Source organism: Cibotium barometz, chromosome 36 (assembly GCF_041138505.1).
Source record: "Cibotium barometz isolate CiBa-2024 chromosome 36, ASM4113850v1, whole genome shotgun sequence".
Lineage (NCBI taxonomy): Eukaryota > Viridiplantae > Streptophyta > Polypodiopsida > Cyatheales > Cibotiaceae > Cibotium > Cibotium barometz.
Genome location: NC_141081.1, coordinates 42916426 through 42937936, shown reverse-complemented (window position 1 = coordinate 42937936; position 21511 = coordinate 42916426). Strand labels below are relative to the sequence as shown.

The 21511-nt window shown below is 44.7% G+C and overlaps 1 long non-coding RNA gene across 1 annotated transcript in view; it reads left to right on the top strand.

Moving 5' to 3' along the window:
• The first annotated feature begins 2899 nt into the window (after positions 1-2899).
• The window catches only part of LOC147617915 (uncharacterized), a 34361-nt gene continuing 15749 nt past the window's right edge, over positions 2900-21511 (top strand). The window contains exon 1 of the long non-coding RNA XR_015262275.1: positions 2900-3373. This is a non-coding gene — a long non-coding RNA (uncharacterized LOC147617915). The remainder of the gene's footprint in view (positions 3374-21511) is intronic.

The following is a 21511-nucleotide window of genomic DNA, read 5'->3' as shown; positions in this document are numbered from 1 at the left end:
TACACCCAATAGTGTCTTGATGGTGATGTTATTCTATTTCTCTTGTTTTATGCTATGCTATGCTCAATCATATCAATTTGATTCAAGTTTATGCTTTAATCTTAATGTATTTATGAGTTTCTAATTATTTATTCAAGAAGTACAAAAGGTCCCATGACAGTTCCTTCTTCTTAACATTTTGGTTAAACCATTTTTTCGTGCAGAACTTGTGTTGATGCTACTAATCTAGTTTCTCTCGGTCAATCAACCTTCTAGCCATTACATTTTTAGTTAGTTTCTCTAACTATAATTCTCAAGCTTGGCACCAAGTATTCCATTGGCACCACTATGTCTACACCATATGCCAAAACTAAAAAGATGTGTATCCAATTACAACTTTGTAAGACGTTTAATGAGCCAAAATTTAACCTCTCCTCTCAACTCTGTCTCTCTCTCTCACACACACAACAAAGAGCAAAAAGGAAGTAAAAAACTAGAGAACTTTTTTAACACACAAAGAGGGATTGTGTTCATTCATTATGAGATAATGTATTATATACAACTAGCCTTTATTCACACTTGGGCGCCAAAAAAGCCTAAGTTCATTAATGAGTGTCGATGTGACCAGATTTCTCATAAATGTTACAACTTTTATAATGCCTTTTCATGACACTTATTCTTTACTCTCATGTACGACGCAAAGTGTCGATGGGGTTAATAACTTCACAATCAAGGCATAAGCCACAAGCTCTCACCCCTAGCCCCAACTTGGCTTAGTTTCTCATGTCTTGGCCATTGGTGGGGCCAAGACACTAATGTGGAATGAGAGATTTGGGCAGCCTAACTATAACAATTTTAAAGGCAATGTAAAAAAGGTAGGATTGTGACACCTACGCACATTTCTAGAGATACAAGACACAAGAGAAGCTTATCTAAAGGGCAAACAACATCAATAGCCTTTTTTGCAAAAGGTCAACTATAGAGCTAAGTCTTCTCTTTAGGTTGTCTATGGAAAGATGCTACTCAAGATGATGATTAATACGACATTGGTTGTTGGTAAGAGTCATAGGCCTATCTTGAAGGTCAAAACTATTAATCTTCAATCCTTCTATCAATGACATCATGCTTATTATTATTCACACATTATGGGGGAGAGTGTTTCACTCCATCTAGTGGGCCGTACTATATAGAATTTATTCTAGTTTAAGATGTAGCACTAGTGGCTAGGTAAATTTATTAAAGCTATTATTGATGTTTAATTCTTCAGATTACTTATCTCATTTCTAATGAAACAAAAAATGAGTGGTGTATTTTTATAAGCATAATACATAAAATATATTTGTAGTGTTAGCTAAAGGAGTAATCGCTTACTAGACTAGCTCAAGTACTCTAAAAGTGCTAAGGTATAGAGAAGAAAAATTCATTGCCACATACATATACACACATTTGTGATGGATGTGACTAAGTTTTTGTACACACATTTGTGATGGATGTGACTAAGTTTTTGTACACATAGGCTCCTGTTAACCCATTCCTAGGGTTAACATGAGCTATTACCATTATCTTACATCAAGGAGTCAAGGTAGATACACCAAAAGGTCATCATTCAAGATATGAAGCAATGGTGTCCAAATCTACAACTTGGATGGGCCCCCATAATGGTCCGATGGAATACTTATGGCGATTCCCGCTTCAAAAGCATGTGGTAGTAAGTTAGGATGAAGTCCCAAGTGCTGTACTTCATGGATATATTATGAGAGTAGTCATTGTAATAGTATTAGGCCTCTTATGAGCCTAAAGAGCATGGATGGCCACAATTTAAGTGAGTGTGAACACTTTATGGCCATGTATATAAGTGAATATCTCATAATACAAAAAAACTCTCCCATTGTGCAATAGAGTCTTGCTCTTGCTAATCCTCTTGTTAATCTCTCTCTAATCCATGCTAGTGAGTGTGTGTGAGTGAAATGAGGTGAGAGGAGGGAAGAGTACATGTGAAGCAAAGTGAAGTTGTGATAAAGCTTGTGGGAGGCGCGATGGAATTGCTTCTCAAGGAGTTGTGGAGCTTGGAGACCTCAAGCGTTATGAGCTTGGCCATTGGAAAGATCCTCACAACAATTGCGGTTCCCTAGGTAATCTTCTTGGGGTTTGGGTGAGCCATAACAGCTCCTCTATAGGAGTGGTGTTTTGTAAACAACACATCGGCACACCTACTATACCTATAGTTGTGTTGAACCCATTATGATTTATGACATTACAATGTGCTTCTATCAGTGTATTGTAAAATTATCTACACATATATGTATTTCCACCCTGAATGGACCACAAAAGAATCATGGAAGGGACAAACTTGCTTGTCCCAACCCTTTACAATGTGCTTCTATCAGTGTATTGTAAGATTATCTACACATATATGTATTCCCACCTCGAATGGGTCACAAAAGAATCATGGAAGGGACAAACTTGCTTGTCCCAACACTTTATCATTGTAAAGGTGGAGTTTGATGTGGGCCGAACGTGGTTGTTTGAGTCATTTACCCTTTCATGGGTGGAGGCTTCTCTATATTATATAAAGGAAGAGTTTTTACGAAGTTGCCACGTGGCAAGAATTTGGAGGTTAGGGATGCAGTTTGGAAGTTTGTGGAGGGGTAGAATTTGAAAAATACCAAGTTGGGAATTATATATGTGCAAAGCACGGGTCAGCCCATTAGTATGTATAAAGGGCTAGCTTATCACATCGGTGGAGGTTGATGTATGAAGGGCCCAAGGGGCTTTATTGCTATGGGGACTTGGGAGGGCTATGATTCATTGCATGTAGAGATATGGAGATGCCACTTGATTACTCGTTTGAATGAAAGAGGTAAGGATAAGAACCTCAAAAATGTCTTTCCTTAACACTCCTTAGACTCCTTAGGCAGTTGTGTGAAATCCCCATTTGAGTAAGTTATTTCGTCAACTTTCATGTGAATTGTGGAGGGTCTCATGACATCATTGGTATTGCCCAAAGTCTCATGAAAGGGCGCAGAAAACTTGCAAATTAAATGAAATATCTAGCCTATGAAAGGGGCCCACATGGACATAAGAAGATTGGCCGTGTGCATGGGTTGTATCGAGAGCAGTAGGGAGGCAGGACCACGCATTTTTTCTAATGATGGGTTTTAGGCAAATGCTGCGATCATTGATGGGTCTGTGTTTAGGAGGATGATTTCGCAGGCCTGCGCTCGGAACCTTGCGATACAGTTGAGCTATGGGATATTGATAAAGGTACCTGTGAGGCTATGTGATTGTGCCCATCTTTATGCCTTCCTGTGATTTGGAAGGCCGCTAAGCGAAGAAAACCTGAGCGCTTCTTTCATACGACGAACTCTCTTGTGCAGGCGATCATTATATCCCGGTAAGTCCGTCCTCCTTATTATTGCCAATGCTTCGGTCTTGTTTGTTAATCAGAATTAACACCAGTAATCAGATTAATTCAGGCCACTGATGAGGTCAAGTCATAATGATCTAGTCTATGCAATTGGGTTAAGTCAACCACAAATGCTCTTGTATTGTTTGTATTTTTTTAAAAAAAGCAACTGATTAGGTTAAGCTCTCTCTCTCTCTCTCTCTCTCTCTCTCTCTCCCGCCATCAGAATCGTCATTAGCTGATCGCTTTACACAAGGATCATCTACTGATTACATGAACACACACTCGTGTTAGGTGTCTTCTTTTTACTTTTTTCTTTCAGTTTTCCATGGCTCAGTATATCCATGGTACCATTGCATTGCTTTTGGTCTCATAGACCCTTGGGGTCTTTCATAGAGGTTAATATTACTCTCTCTCTCTCTACTTTTTTTCTTTGTTCTTTTTTCTTTTTTCTTTCAGTTTTCCATGGCTCGGATTTGACATTCCACGCTCATAGCTCTAGTCTTTGTTTTCTTTTGTACCATGATGATATTACATGGACACTATTGTATCACTTTTGGTCTCATAGACCCACTGGGTCTTTTGAAGACGTTTAATATAACTTTCTTTCTTTCTTTCTCTCTCAACTAGTAGGCATTTGCCTCTATTAATAGTATTGGCAAATTATCTCTCATTGGGCATCAAATGCTTGTGTAAAACGTAGTCCAACATTTAGCTCAACATTAGGGCACCCAAAAATAGTATTTCAGACCAAATTTCAGAGATTAAGCTAACTCAAGGTAAGCAAGCAATGCAGACACAGGCACATGAAATGCAAGCCCCACAAAGGTGAACGAGGTAAGCTGCCACATTGTGAAAAGAAAATGCTGACCTTCGCAAGCTCCTGGAGGCTGGAAGAGCTGGAGGAAGCACAAGGCAATGCCATTGAGGAAACCAAAAGAGTTGAAAAGAAGGTAGACGCCCAAGCATAATGGACATCTGCCTGGAAAGATATCATGGTCAAACATAGGCCATGAAAGGGAGCACATGAAAAGAGGTGGTGATGAACAAAAGCACTTAAAATAGTACCGAGTCCTCTCTCGAGTCAATCACCAAACTGATCCAAGAAACACTGGGCATCCAAGAAATATTGTTGCTTTGTTGATTTCTGCACGGCTTTCAAGATAGTTCCATGAGCAAGATTGATTGATTTATTGGTTGAGGCATTCATGGGTGGAAGATGAGGTCATTTGGGTCACATTCCCACTATGAGTAGGTCACTAGTCATTTGCACACGGATCATAGGCATATTTGGAGTCACGCTAAGACGCATTTCTCACTATGATGGCATATTAGTTTGTGAAGGTGCTAGGTTAACTAGGGATTCATAAGTCACAAGAACTTAGGGTCTCCATAGGCAGCTATGAGTACTTTCAAAGAGAGAGTTGCCATCCACATGTGAGAATTGAGAGCTGCAAATATGTCACGTGCACGTGCTGCATTAGGGTGCCATGTGGCCATAAGGTCATAGGATTAGGCATCATTGCATTGTCCTCCACATAGTTACAACCCACGTGGATTATTCATTGCAAAAGTATCCAAGTAGCTTATTAGGCCAAGAGCTGGGCATTGGACAGGAGTGTCGAGTTGCCATTAGGACTTTCTGACACAAATCAGGTTGAAAACCTATTTCGAGGCCCAATAGGCAAGTTTTGGGCATCTTGGGCACCATACTGGGATGATCTAAGCATGTTGAGATAGAGCTTTCCATAGCTCTCTCCCTCTTTGCTCTCTACCCAAGTGCATTGTTTCTTTGTGGTGACACCAAAGGAGGCAAGGTTGAGGACCCTAGCTTCTCCACAAGAGAGGGTTGTTCAACCAAGAATGGATAACTAGCTATGACCCTTGCATTCCTCACTTCTTCGCCCTTGTGCAAGGCATAAGAGTTCCCATTTTGGTGAACATGATCCACTCCACCAATGTTACCCTTGCTGCCTTGTAGTCTCTGACATATGGATCCTCCTTGATCTTTTTGTGATGATGATTAGTCACTAGTGGAGCCTAATGCCTCCTTTCATAGGCTTGAAGTGGAAATTCATATGCAATTCGGTTTCCCCTTTTCAACCCTCAAAACAATGTCAAAAAACTCATATTTTGTGTCCAAACCATGTCACAAAAGTGTCCCATCCATGGGTGCATGTTCCGGGCACTTATGCGGGCTTGTAGGGCCCCTAAATCTGCCCATATACCTGCTAGCAAGGATAAACATGTCCATGTGAGCATCGGGATTAACTGATGCACATGACATTCCCTTGCTAAACTTGGAGCACTAGGGTACTCCATACACCTTTGCTCTGATTTCGCTCCGGTCCATTTGTAGACTTCGCTCCATTTCCATTGGATTTGTAGAATCACATGTAACTCATCCTTCTTGTCATAGGATTCAGAGAGACTTTTGTGTAGTTCGTTGGGAATTGTTGGGGTGATCTGATTCTCCTCTAAGCAGGATTCGAAGGGATCCACCTCCTTGGGATGAGCTGGGAGTTGACCTCATCCTCCAAACGGGATTTGGAGAGATCCACCTCGAGTTTGGATTCAGGTTGTGGTTCGGGCTTGGACACTTGCATCCTGGACAAAGGCTCCTCTTCGGGAAACACCACCTTTGGCTATCACTAGTAGGACCAACCGGGAGGGGTTTTTCCCACTGAGCTCTTATGCATGTGAACCTGTTCTTATTTTACTTATAAGGTTTAGACAAATAATTTTTGAACTTCACAAGGTATCTCCTGGAGAGCTTATCGGCAGGTAGCTTTCTCTCCTTGTGAAACACAATTAATTCAGGTTGAAGAACTTCCTCTAGCTCATCAACCTCTGGCGGCTCTTCTGTGACAAGCCCTTCTGGCTATGAACAAGCAACCTCATTGATTTGCTTGATTACCTTAAAAGGTCCGTAATACCTGGTAGAGAGCTTAGGGCTTGCTCCCCCCTTTCCTGGCCTCTTATGGAGTCTTGCTTTCTCAAATTTCAGCAATACCCAATCATCCTCTATGATGTCCACCGCTCTTCTATGCTTGTCGACAACCCTCTTATGCTTATCCTGTGAAAACGAGCAATGGCTGTCCGCACTTGTGCAATAGATCTCTAGCATACTCATCTGTTGCAAAGATATCATCCTTAGTGCATAGGATGGGTGGCAATATCACTTTTCCATAAACAATAACAAACAGTCCCAAGGAGGTAGTGTTTCCAAATAGTCAAGGCATGGATCACAAATAAAGTTAAAGCCATGCAAGATAAAATTCATTCCATTCAAAAAAATGGTACTTGGGATTTAGTGGATCTACCACTTAGCAACAACAACTCCTCATAAATGCCCAAAGAAAGTTCAGCATCATGCCAACGACTGCTCTCATAAGCTATGGCATGTCCTCCTTGATTCAGGACAATCCCAATGCAACTTTTGGATGCATCACACTCCACAAAGAAAGGTTTCTCCAAGTCTGGAATGACTAACCAGGCCCGCTCGACAACTTTCATAAGCTACGTCATGTCCTCCTTGATTTAGGACAGCCCCAATGCAACTTCCATACTCCACACAGAAAGGTTTCTACAAGTCTGGAATGACTAACACAAGCCCACTCATAATGGCATTCTTGAGGCAACCGAAACATAGTAATCGGAAACGCCGTTCCGGGTGGTATGGAACGGTGGAACGGCGTTTCCTCTGCAACTGGAATGGTGGAACGGACGGGAACGGCTGTTCCATTTCTGGAACGGCCGTTCCATGTGAAGGCACGGAATGCAATCGCCGCTAGTATTACCTTTGAGGTACCAAAGGTATCTAATAAATTAGGTAAGGTACTAAATGGAGTTGATAGTTATATAGTCTTGTGGGTTGACTACCATGAGTATATAACATGCATGCTCCTAAAAGGTGAATTTGGGCATGTTCTTGGATTCATCTAGGTGTATATATATATATATATATATATATATATATATATATATACTAAAGTACCTTCACACGTTGCTTTCTCCAAGATAACAAAAAAAAAGGGCTGTTGTAGGACTGTGCTCGCCATTGGCCACCCCCTCCTTGTGATTGAATCTCCTTCAAACTTGAGGGCCTTGGCTTGGAAGTTTACAGTGTGCTCCTCCTCCTCCTACTTTCATCTTATATATGTGTGTGTGTGTTGATGTGGCGTTCCCGTTCCCTAATTCCTATGTGCCGTTCTCATTCCGGACGGCATGGGCCGTTCCTGTTTCCGTTTCTGTTGCCTTGTGACTATGAACCGAAAGCCTCTTTCTCATCAACTGTCCATCTGAAGACTATCTTCTTCTTAGTGAGCTATGCAATGGGGAAGCAATCCATGCAAAGTGCGTGTTAAAATGCTTGTTGTCACCAATTGGCCGACCATTTGGTCCATCTCCAGTTTTGTGTCTCGTTCACTTGAGGCCAGGCCGGTGTCTCATGTGAAGGGGCCAGTATTTTTGCTTAACATGGACGGGAGCCAGACTGGTGCCACCCGTGTATGACCTAGACTGTGTTCTATCCATGGGATTGTCACGCCATGGAAGAGCCAGTATTTGTGCCGTGTCTTGCCTATGGGACTCACTCCATGGGGAGGCTTGTGCCTGGATCTGTCTTACCTATGGGACTGTCACTCCATAGGAAGACCGGGATTTATGTTTTCTGTCATGCCATTTTTGTGCCCGACAGATGTTTTGTACTTATTCCATGAACGGGAGATATGTCCATGATACTATTTGCACATGCATTCATGTTTTGCATGTTTGGAACTGTTCTCGCATGACTTGTATTCTTGTGTTTGCCTGTTTGACGTGCCACTTACTGAGTGGGGACGCCTTCCAGTGAGTCGTGAAGTTTGCTCTGTCTTTTGACGAGTTTTGGGCGTGTGAACAGGTGGTAAGTGTATTGCACTTGTTTGTTTAATAGCTTTCTTTCTAAACCTTTAATTTTATAAGGTTGTAAGTTCACATTCATTTAAAAGTGGGCACCCACGTGTGGGCCAAGGTGGGGAGGGAAACCCCACTCTTAATCCTTTGTGTGTGGGGGTGGGTGCATGGCCACCTACCCACACCCCACCTTAAAACTGGCTGCCCCCATGCAAGTTTGGGGAGCCGGTGTGACATGCGAGAGCTGACGACCGTAGTAATCACAACCTTAGTCTACACTTAACTGCACTTAATGATGTTTAAGAGACAAACAGATATACAAAGAGATAGACAAGTATGTGTCAATGCAGTGCAGCTATATTAAATGAATGAATGCGGTTACAATGAGATCCAAATGGATCTGTACTGCTGAATATGCTGACTATGTGCTGGGAATGCGGGCTGAACTGCTGATTATGATGCTGAATGCTGTCCTGAGGATGAAACGCAGATCTGATGGGCTGATGATGATGCGTTTGCTGAGGACGAATGCTGATGTAGATGCGTTTACTGATGATGCTGCTGAGATGATGCGTTAACTGAAGATGCTGCTGAGAATGATGCGTTAACTTATCTGCTGATGGGATGCGTTAACTGAATGCTGTAACTGCTGCCAATGATGATGCGTTAGCACCATAGGCTGAATGGTACTATGATGATGCTGCTACTGTATGCTGATGATGACAGGCTGAAAAACGCATGAAGAGGATGATGCGCTTCACTGCTAAACCTGTTGACTGAATGGATGAGGGTGTCCAATGCTGAATGAAGAGGCTCTGCTATTTATATGGGTGAAAGGCTGCTGGTCGGCCAGATGCTGTAGTCGGCCAGATGCATAACTCCCATAAAATACCATAATACCATAAATGGTAGTCGGCTGCCCCAAAAATGCATAAAATGCCTGATAAATGCTGGTAAAAATACCTGATGAATCTGTGATGCTAATGATGCCATAATGATGCCATGTCACTGTACACCTGACTGGTGTGCACGTGACAGCCGGCTAGCTGTGGTCGTGTACTTCCTCTCCAACACCTACAAAGGAGCTCTCATACAGCTGCACACAGCGCATCTCTCCGCCTTCCTCAGGTTGCTGCACGCTCGTGGGCTGCTCTCTCTACACAGGTGGCTGCGCCTTTCCACAGCAGGCTGCACCTCCTCCCCTCCAGCAAGCGGCTGTACCCCTTTCCATCGGCGGCTGCTCCCTCTACCTTGCAGGCAGCTGCAGCCAGGTTTCCTCTCCACTCTGCAGGGTGCTGCACTTCCCTTCCGTAGGGGGTTGCACCCTCCTCTACAGGCTGCGTGGGGCGGCCCTCTTCTGCAGGCGGCCATAGCAGGCGGCTGCAGCCAAGCGGCTTCTGCACCCCTCAGGCGACTGCGCTTGCTCTCCAACAGGCCATGCTTGCTCTTCAGTTGGCGGCTGCGTCTCCTCCTCCTCCCTTGCAGGCGGCTGCCCCTTCTCCACAACAGGCGGCTTCTGCACCCTTAGGCGGCTGTGCTCTACCAGGAGGCTGCGCTCCTCTTCAGCAGGCGGTTGCGCACTTTCCACAGCAGGCTGCACTTCTCCTCCATAGCAGGCGGCTGCGCCCTACACAGCAGGCGGCTGTGCTCCCTTGCAGGCGGTTGCGCACTTTCCACAGCAGGCTGCACTCCTCCTCCATAGCAGGTGGCTGTGCTCCCTTGCAGGCGGTTGCGCCTCCCTTCCATAGGCGGCTACAGGTGGCTCTGCGCCTCCCCTCTTCAGGTGGCTACGCCTTCTACAGAGGCAGCTGCTGCTGCTCCTCGACAGGCTGCTGCGCCCTGGTGTCCATCTCTAGTAGCTGCACACAGACGCCTCGGGTATTTGTCTTCCATTAGCAAGCTACAAGTCAGTGGATTCAGATTTAAGTAAAGGATTTTGTTGTAAATTTGATAAAGGATTCTCTCTACCGCTAACACCCGTTCGGTGCCGGGTAGTCCAAGCTTTTGGAGAACCACGGTCCATGGGTGCCGAGATCGGGAGAGCCAGGCGTTAGTATGGGAGCGCCTGTTTGTGCGTGGTCCTGGCACACCAGTGGGGCGCTCTCCGTGGATTCCAGTGAAGGCACAGGACCGTAGAGACTTGACCACTCAAGTGGGTTGCACTCCTTCGAACGTCTATTTCGAGTCTCTTGTTTGGTACTGTATTCATCTCAGTTGTACATGGACATCATTTGGTTCATTGAACCCATGGAGCATTGTATTTGTTAAATACTCCCAATAATATATCATATATTGAGGGGGGGGTCGGCCCGTTCCGGCCCCAGTGCTGGTGTCCATCTATCAACATTTCATTTCATTTTAATTTTCAGTTGTTATTAAGTAGTCCATTCAAATTGTGATAATTAAGTTGTGCTATTACGCGTGTGGGTGTCCAACGGAGTCTGTTCCCACTTGACGGGATCGGTTTCATTGGTATCAGAGCACGGTTATTTCCCTCTTCTTAGTGGGGAAACGAACCTGTTATTGGACACCCCGCTTCTAGCACACTTAACACAATGGACAGCCAAGGCAACGCTTTGGAAGTGCCCAATTCGAGGGACCCATCAAGTGCCTCGCGTGGCTCTGATGCTTTACAAGGAAGGCACAAGCCCCTTGAAAGGGTAAATGATAGTGATTCAAAGGGACAACTGTCTGGAGGAAAGACAGTCATGCAAGAAGAAGAGCCTGATGCAATGAGGGCTGAAATGGAGCATATGAGAAAGCTTTTGCAGGCACAAGAGCAAGAGCTGAAATTTTTCCATGAAGATCCCCATGTGCAAAGTGCCATTGAAGCAAGGAAAGCCGATGCAATGGTAGATGTAACTTTTGAATCCATGGCACGGGAAGTGGGTAAGAAGCCAAGGGAGTTGGCACTTTCTTACCTCCTTCGCAAAGGTGACATCAAAGAGGGGGAAGATGGAGAGCTGAAATTCAGAAATCCACCTCGCTTGAAGCATGGAGATCCCGCATCTCAAAGGTTGAGGTCAGTTATGCAAAGGGAAGAGGTGACAGTCACCTCCTGTCATGCATCTTCTCCACAAGGCACAAAGCCTGACAAGTATATGTATGCTAGTGTTCATGGAGGGCATGATGGTCACATGCATTCAAGACATGTATCCCATGGTAGGGGTGACAGGTTTGCCACTAGAAGAGTTTTGCCTACTGAGTTGTCTCATGGAGAGACATTGCCTTATGCAGGAAGGTCACATGCATCTGATTCTCAGGTTCGTGGAGCACATGCCACCGTGCTTCATGAAACTTCCATGATGGCCCATGGAGCCCATGCAGATAGGGCTGCCCCGTTGGATAAGGGGAAAAGAAAAAGAGAGGACCATGAGCCTCATGCTAGAAAGCTCAAGGAATTTAAAGCAGGTGATAAGTCCATTAAGTTTGATGTTTTTCATGGAGAGCATGATGCTTCCAAAGTGTTAGCATTTGTGGCACAGTTTGACATTGCTTTTAGCGATGAGGACTTCACTGAGAAGTCTAAAGTACGCCATGCTAGCATGTTTTTGAAGGGGACTGGTGCTCATTGGTGGATCACTGAAAAGATCACCAAAGACCCTATTTGCACCTGGAAAGAGTTTTAAGGACAGATTTTATGCTCAGTTCTTGCCACCAAATGCGGAGCAAACTCTCACCCAAAAGTGGGATAGACTTGAGCAAAGGGATAATGAAAGTGTGTAACAGTATGTCAACAAGTTTGGAAAGTGTTGCTTGAGGTAACTCCTTTTATGCAAATCACTGAGGATGAAAGAAAGAGGAAGTTTTGCTCCGGATTGCAACCAGCTTATCGTTCGGGCATTGAATTTCACCCGAAACATACTTTGCAACAGCTTACAGCCTCTGCTCTTGCTACGGAGCAATTGGTGCTCAAAATTAAGCAAGATCGAGGTGGTTCAAAGGGGAAAGACAAGGCTGTCCCAAATCTGCAAAAAGGTGGACAGCCACCTAGGAAGAACTTTCGGGAGATCCAGAAGGGAGGTAAAGCTGAAAATACCTCATCTAAAGATCAGGTCCCAAAGAAGAACAAATTTGGCTTGACCCGCGAGCAAAGGGAGCAATATGCCAAGGAGGGAAAATGTTTTTCTTGTGGCAGCAAAGAGCACATGTTTCGACAATGCCCTGATCGCAAACCAAAGCACAAGGACAAGCAGACCAAGGCTAATGTACATGCAGTTCCCGATGTGCAGGGAAACACAAAACATGATGCAAAAGAGCGGATGGTATGCAAAGCATGGGGTCAAATCAAGGATTAGTCCGCCTTATTCATGTTTGATGACTGTGTAACCGATAACTTCATCTCTATACAAACGGCAGCTGCCTTGGGTATTGAGGTTGAACATGGGACCTCAGATTGAAGCAGAAGCTGCCTTTGTTGGTAAAGAGGTGCAGGTTACCCCATTGATAGGGAAGTTGCGCATACATATAAAGGGCTACCTTGATAATGAACATTTCTTAGTTGCACCACTAAATGGATGTGATGTATTGCTGGACAAGCCATGGCATCATAGGCTTGAGCCCCGCAAAGAGTACAAGACCAACATGATTTCTTTTATGCATAGAGGCCGCATGCATTTCATTGATGCTGGCAAAGAAGGGGATTCCATCCCACTTGTATCTCACATCCAAATTAATAAAGCAATGAAAAAGAGTCTTTCTACGTACTTGGTTTTTGTTCGTGATAGCATTTTACCAAGTCAACAAAATGTGGATGCTATGACTTATGATAGGCTGAATTTTCTTCATGCATTCAATGACTGTTTTGCTGATGCATTGCCAGGTGAATTACCTCCCCAAAGGCCCGAGGATCATCGCATAGATCTTGTGCCAGGTAGTTCTCCACCTAACAAACCCGCATACCGAGTGAGTGCCGCACAACAAGAAGAGATCATGAAGCAGGTAAATGAGCTTTTAGAGAAAGGTTTGGTTCAGCCTAGTTCATCACCTTATTGCTCTCCTGAGCTTCTTGTTCAAAAGAAAGACGGGTCATTTCGCATGTGTGTGGACTATAGAGCTTTAAATAAGCTTACCATCAAGAATAGATTCCCAATTCCGCGTATTGATGACATTTTGGATAAGCTTGATGGTTCGGCTTGTTTCAGCCACCTTGATTTGAAGAGTGGTTATCATCAAATACGAGTGGTGCCACAAGATGTCCATAAAACTGCATTCGGGACAGCTTTTGGATTATATGAATTTTTGGTGATGCCTTTTGGTCTCACCAACGCTCCTGCCACGTTTAATCGTATGATGGATAGGATATTCCAGCCCCATCACAAATTCACAGGTGTATTCTTTGATGACATCTTGGTTTTCTCTAAGAATGAGCAGGAACATAGAACTCATTTGGTCACAGTGTTCGAAGAGTTGCGGAAGCATAAACTTTTCATTAATGCCAAGAAAAGTGAGTTCTTCCTTTCAGAGATACATCATTTGGGTCACATTGTATCCAAAGATGGAGTAACAATGGATCTTGCAAAGATAGAAACCATTCGGAATTGGCCAGAATTGCAAAACGTACATCAAGTACGTAGTTTTTTGGGATTATGTTCATATTATAGGCGTTTCATAAGGCATTTTGCTATGATAGCCACCCCCTACATGATCTCACAAAGAAGAAAACCACTTTCAAATGGACTTCAAAAGAACAGGATGCTTTCTTACAACTCAAGCATGCTATCATATATGGACCCGTGTTAATTGTTCCTGACTTGCAAAGGTCATTCGTAGTAGATTGTGATGCTTGTGGCGATTGTATAGGAGCTGTCCTAAATCAAGAAGGGCATGCAGTTGCATACGAGAGTCGTCGTTTACATGATGCTGAGCTTTATATGGATATCTATGAGAAAGAGCTCTTGGCTGTAATTCATGCCTTAAAGATATGGAAACATTATCTTCTTGGGGCTGAATTTGTAGTCAAGACAGATCATCAAAGCTTGAGATACTTTCCATCTCAAACAAAGCTTTCGGAGAAGCAAATGAGAATGGCAAACTTTCTTTCCATGTTTCATTTTTAGATTATGCATATTCTGGGAAAGAAAAATGTGGTGGCAGATGCATAATCCAGGAGGCCTTATGTGGCTGCAGCCTCAGTAGCCTCTCATGGGGACTTATCTGCTATGCGTGATTTGTATCATTTGGATGCTGATTCTTGCCATATATGGATGGCTGGTCACTCACATGCCTCTTATGTTATCAACGAGGGTTATCTTATGAAGGATAATTGCCTTTGTGTGGTGAAGGATTTGCGTCCAAAGGTTTTGGAGGAATGTCACGCTCCACCTTATGTTGGTCATAGAGGTATCATGCTCACTACACGCATGATTGAGAGAGATTTCTTTTGGCCAAGCATGCGTAAAGACATTGAGGCTTATGTACGTGCATGTATTACTTGCCAAAAGGTGAAATTTGATAGGCAAAAACCTTCAGGTTTGCTTCAGCCATTGCCTATTCCCTCGCCACCTTGGGAAAGTATTACTATGGATTTTATTATGGACTTGCCTAGATCCCAGCATGGGAATGATGCTATTCGGACCATTGTGGACAGGTTTAGCAAGCAAGCTCATTTCTTGCCCGTCAAGAAAACCATTAAAGTTGATCATACGGTAAAGCTTTTTCTTGCTAACATTTTCAAACATCATGGTATGCCTAAATCCATTGTTGGGGATAGAGATCCCAGGACTACGAGCCTCTTTTGGAGGGCTTTATTTGATAAAATCGGCACTAAACTTGAGTTTTCATCAGCTTATAATCCCCAAACGGATGGCCAAAGTGAAGTTGCAAATTCAGCTGTGTTGGATTTGTTGAAGTGTTATGTGGCAGATCAAAAGACTACATGGGAGAAGTATCTTCCATTTGTTGAGTTTGCCTACAACAATACGATCCATGCCTCCACGGGAAAGGCCCCATTTGAGATTATTTATGGTAGAGTGGTATTGCCACCCATCCTTCGTACAAAGGATGAGATTTTTGCAGCTGATGAATATGTTTGTGACTTGGATGTAGCCTTTGCTTAGGTACGGACAGCCATTGCAAGGTCACAAGATAAGCATAAAATGGCTGCTGACAAGCATAGAAGGGACATGTAAGTCAAAGAAGGTGATTGGGTTTTGCTGAAATTTGAGAAGGCTAGGCTTCGGAAGAGGCCAGGACAAGAAGGATCATATCCTAAGCTTTCTCCTCGCTATTATGGACCCTTCAAGGTGATTCAAAAGATCAATGAAGTGTCATACAGGCTTGCTTTACCTAGTCATTGGAAGATTCACAACGCATTTCATGTGAGTCTCTTTCGGAAATATGTGGGGCCAGATCCTGACGAGCCTGCCACAGAAGATTCGCCAGAGATTGATGAGCTTGAGGAGATCCTCCAACAAGAACAGATTGTCTTTTACAAGGAGCGAAAGCTACCTACAGAAAAGCTTTCCAGGAGATATCTTGTGAAATTCAAAAATTATCGGGGGGATGTCACCAATTGGCCGACCATTTGGTCCATCTCGTTCACTTGAGGCCAAGCCGGTGTCTCATGTGAAGGGGCCAGTATTTTTGCTTAACATGGACGGGAGCCAGATTGGTGCCACCCGTGTGTTAGCAGGATGGTGTCGTATGGACGGGAGCCAGACTGGTGCCACCTGTGTATGACCTGGACTGTGTTCTATCCATGGGATTGTCACGCCATGGAAGAGCCAGTATTTGTGCCGTGTCTTGCCTATGGGACTGTCACTCCATAGGGAGGCTCGTGCCTGGATCTGTGTCTTACCTATGGGACTGTCACTCCATAGGAAGACCGGGATTTATGTTTTCTGTCATGCCATTTTTGTGCCCGACAGATGTTTTGTACTTGTTCCATGAACGGGAGATATGTCCATGATACTATTTGCACATGCATTCATGTTTTGCATGTTTGGAACTGTTTTCGCATGACTTGTATTCTTGTGTTTGCCTGTTTGACGTGCCACTTACTGAGCGGAGACGCCTGCCAGTGAGTCGTGAAGTTTGCTCTGTCTTCTGACGAGTTTTGTTGCGTGCGAACAGGTGGTAAGTGTATTGCACTTGTTTGTTTAATAGCTTTCTTTCTAAACCTTTAATTTTATAAGGTTGTAAGTTCACATTCATTTAAAAGTGGGCACCCATTATGGGCACCCACGTGTGGGCCAAGGTGGGGAGGGAAACCCCACTCTTAACCCTTTATGTGTGGGGGTGGGTGCACGGCCACCTACCCACATCCCACCTTGAAACTGGCCGCCCCCATGCAAGTTTGGAGAGCCGGCCAGCTGTGGTCGTGTACTTCCTCTCCAACACCTACAAAGGAGCTCTCATACAGCTGCACATAGGGCATCTCTCCGCCTTCCTCAGGTTGCTGCACGCTGGTGGGCTGCTCTCTCTACACAGGTGGCTGCGCCTTTCCACAGCAGGCTGCACCTCCTCCCCTCCAGTAGGCGGCTGTACCCCTTTCCATCGGCGGCTGCTCCCTCTACCTTGCAGGCGGCTGCAGCCAGGTTTCCTCTCCACTCTGGAGGGTGCTGCACTTCCCTTCCATAGGTGGCTGCACCCTCCTCTACAGGCTGCGTGGGGCTGCCCTCTCTTCTGCAGGCGGCCCTCTCTTCTGCAGGCGGCCATAGCAGGCGGCTGCAGCCAGGCGGCTTCTGCAACCCTCAGGTGACTGCGCTTGCTCTCCAGCAGGCCATGCTTGCTCTTCAGCTGGCGGCTGCGCCTCCTTCTCCCTTGTAGGCGGCTGCCCCTTCTCCACAATAGGCGGCTTCTGCACCCCCAGGAGGCTGTGCTCTACCAGCGGGCTGCGCTCCTTTTCAGCAGGTGGTTGCGCATTTTCCACAGCAGGCTGCACTCCTCCTCCATAGCAGGCGGCTGCGCCGTGCACAGCAGGTGGCTGTGCTCCCTTGCAGCGGTTGCACACTTTCCACAGCAGGCTGCACTCCTCCTCCATAGCAGGCGGCTGCACCCTGCAAGCAGGCAGTTGTGCCTCCCTTCCATAGGCGGCTACAGGCGGCTCTGCGCCTCCCCTCTTCAGGTGGCTACACCTTCTACACAGGCAGCTGCTCCTCCTCCTCGACAGACTGCTGCGCCCTGGTGTCCATCTCTAGTAGCTGCACACAGATGCCTCGGGTATTTGTCTTCCATTAGCAAGCTACAAGTAAGTGGATTCAGATTTAAGTAAAGGATTTTGTTGTAAATCTGATAAAGGATTCTCTCTACGGCTAACACCCATTCGGTGCCGGGTAGTCCAAGCTTTTGGAGAACCACGGTCCATGGGTGCCGAGATCGGGAGAGCCAGGCGTTAGTACGGGAGCGCCTGTTTGTGCGTGGTCCTGGAACACTAGTGGGGCGCTCTCCGCGGATTCCAGTGAAGGCACAGGACCGTAGAGACTTGACCACTCAAGTGGGTCGCACTCCTTCGAACGTCTACTTCGAGTCTCTTCTTTGGTACTGTATTCATCTCAGTTGTACATGGACATCATCTGGTTCATTGAACCCATGGAGCATTGTATTTGTTAAATACTCCCAATAATATATCATATATTGAGGGGGAGGTCGGCTTGTTCCGGCCAGTGCTGGTGTCCATCTATCAACATTTCATTTCATTTCAATTTTCAGTTGTTATTAAGTTGTCCATTCAAATTGTGATAATTAAGTTGTGCTATTACGCCTGTGGGTGTCCAACGGAGTCTATTCCCACTTGACGTGATCGGTTTCACTTGTAATATGAGCATAGACCCAAAAAGCTTCGTACTTCATGTACGGAAGATAGGTCAGGCCAATTCCAAACGACTTTAATCTTTGCAGGATCCATCCTGACGCCATCCTTTGATGGCGTCAGGATCCATCCTGACGCCATCCTTTGATGCAATATGCCCCAAATAATGAATCTCGGAAAGGAAAAATTCACTCTTGTTTGCATTAATGAAGAGCTTGTGGTTACGAAGCTCTTCAAACACAATGGCCAAATGTTGGCAGTGTTCTTGTTTATTCTTGGAAAATACCAAGATATCATCGAAAAACACACCTATGAATTTGCGATGCTCACGGAAAATGTGATCCATCATTCTACTGAACGTGGCCGAGGCATAACGGCATAACGAAAAACTCATATAGCCCAAATGACATCATGAATGCCGTTTCATATAGATCTTGTGGTGCCACATGCACTTGGTGATATCCACTCTTAAGGTCAATGCGTCTGAAACATGTAGAGCCATCAAGTTTATTGAGGAGGTCATCTATGCGTGGATTGGAAACCGGTTCTTAATAGTAAGCTTATTTAAAGCCCGATAATCCACACACATACGAAAGGAAACCATTCTTCTTCTGCACTAGCAAGATTGGCGAGAAATATGGCGAAGTTGGCAGAATTACAGGCAACCTTGGCCCAACAAGAGACACCCAACGAACAAAGTTTCTCAATGGAGCAGTGGTGTCAATGGATGACCGAAAAAGAAGAGCGAGACCGTGAAGCAAGACTGGCCGAAGAGTTGCCAATGAAAGCCAGACGCAAGGCCAAAGAGGAGGAATTGCGGGCAGAGCTCGAAGCAAAGGCGAACCACGAGCAACAAAGAAGACTTGAGGGACCAATTCCAACAAACATTGCGGACTCTGGTAACCTCTTTCACCCCTTCTCAGTCTTCCACAACCGCAGCCACAGCCTCAACAACCATCATCCGTGCCTCACCAAACTTCACCAAGTATGACGGCAAGTGTGACCATTCAATTGTGACCCGATTCATCCATGAGTTTGTTACCCATTTTCCACTTACCAAGATCATAGATCCCCAAGATAAAGTCCATCTAGCGGCTCGGGATCAGAGCATTTAGGGTATTCCGCTCATTTTCCACCTCCAGCTAGTAGAGAGATTAGAAACGGAGCAAAGTGTGCAATGATCTATGTCTGCTCACAGTAGATATCGACATCCACCTCGACTCCATTAGAGTCACAGATGACAGGAATCCTCTAGCAGTTTCAGAACATCATGTTGCGGGATGATCTCCCATCTAGACCCTCGCTCTCTCGTCGTGAAGACCATCGTATTGATTTGGTGGAGCTGAGCCACCCACTAAGTTCCCGTATCATCTTTCCAAGGCGTTGGAAGCTGAGTTGGAGACGTAACTCGCACAGTTGCTTAGGTCTGGTTTCATCAAGCCTTCATCCTCTCCATTTGCAGCATCGATTCTTTTTGTGCAGAAGAAAGATAAGACCGCACGTCTCTGTGTGGATTACCGAGCCTTGAACAAGTTTCCCATGCCAAGGATAGAGTACATCCTCGAAAGACTCAATGGTGCTAAGTACTTCACAAAGATTGACCTCAAAAGTGGTTATCATCAAGTTAGAATCTTCGAAGCCAATATCCCGAAGACAGCTTTTCGAACAGAATGAGTCATTATGAGTTCGTGGTCATGCCTTTTGGCTTAACAAATGCACTGGCTACCTTCAACAAGATGATGTCGCGCGTAGATCCTCATGATCTTTTGCTCTCCCATTATGCAGCATTTTAAGAACCCTAGTGACATTGGGGGACTCAAAGAGATAAGATGATGTAGGCCGAGGGATGTGTGACATTTGTGGTATGGGTTGGTCTGGCACATCATACAACTGTCGTGCATAGGCTTCCCAAAGGCTAGGATCTGTGATAGGTGTAGGTGCTCTTTTTTCTTCAAGAATGCTCCAAGCTTCTGAGTTATCTTCTCTCAAAAAGAGTTGGTATGACTCTTGTTCTCGTTTGGCGAGAAATGCCCATTTCTTTCGGCGAGTGAATGTATGGAAGATGCGTTGCATCTTATGTGCTGAAATCAGCCCATGTTCCCTCTTGCTGAAGAGGCGAAGCTTGGTGGTTTTGCACTCTTCATCATACCATCCATTTTGGGGTTGGGATCCCATTGGCAAACTTGCTGTGGAGCATGTGGTGTAGGGGAAGCTGGCGTGGGCGGAACCATGGATGATGGAGGAGAGCTGGGATGTAATGGTGGAGATAGGGAGGGATAAATCGAGAGCTGAAATGTGGCGGGATGTAAGCGCCCCGAACAACGTGGTATGCTTAACAACTAATATTTCCATTTATTTTATATGGTTATTTTACACGTAAAATAGATGAATAATGAGCTAACTTCAAATAAACTCAATGCTGAAATTAATTACAGCACATGTGCATAAGATAACAACACATATTGGGAGTAAAGTTGAGAGAAATATGATGGAGCTAGATTGAGGGTTGAAGATGGGACCCCCCCCCAATGGGAAATTAATTACAGCACATGTGCATGAGATAACAACACATATTGGGAGTAAAGTTGAGAGAAATATGATGGAGGGTTGAAGAAGGGAAACCCCCCCGAAACGGGAATATATTCTGCCCAGCCCAAGTACCTTAGGACTGAGCTCAGTTACAATCAACTTGAGAGTGAAGAAGAAGTAATATTCACACTCACACCATGCAAATGTCTATGCTAATGAACACACAAAAACTAGCAAGTTTGCAAATGCATTTTCTTACAATACATAGGTGAGATGAGAAGCCCGAACGGAAGGGAGTAATCAGCCTTCTTGTTGATGTAGAGTTGTACAATGGCTGTAATTTGTACTTGATCCAAAGATAAAGGAAAAAGAGAGATAATAAAGCTGAAATTGGACTTGTAAGAGAGCTAAAACTCATTTATAGACTTGTTGTAATTATGGACAGCATGGGGAAGGGTGGAAGATGGAGTAGTTACATCATGTGGAAGCGTTGATGGAGGGGTAAGGGCTGTGCCCGAGTGGTGTGGGTTACTTTGGAGTGAGCAGGGATTGATTTTCAGCAAGGGAGGTGTGTGTAAAATCAGAGGGAAAGGGCTGGATTTATAGGAAAAGAGACCTTCAAAGCTTAAGAGAGAGAGTAAAGCTGAAAAAGACGAGTGTCCAGCCACATGTTAAAAAGTGGGACAAGTGGAAACTCAAGCTACAAGTGTTTGGGACACTTGTCCATTCTTCTAGAACACTTGGAGTTTAAGTGACAAGTGTTGTGACACTTGTCCATTCTTCTAGAACTTTTTGTGTTGAGGTGGCAACTGCCAAAAATAGAAACCTCCAAATTTAGCAAGCATAGTTAGGATGCAAAAATTACTAAATATAGTAAGTGATTCCTAAATTTTAGGAAATCCCTATTTTTTAGGGTTAGCCTTTTTAGGCCAAACCAAGGTCCTTATTTT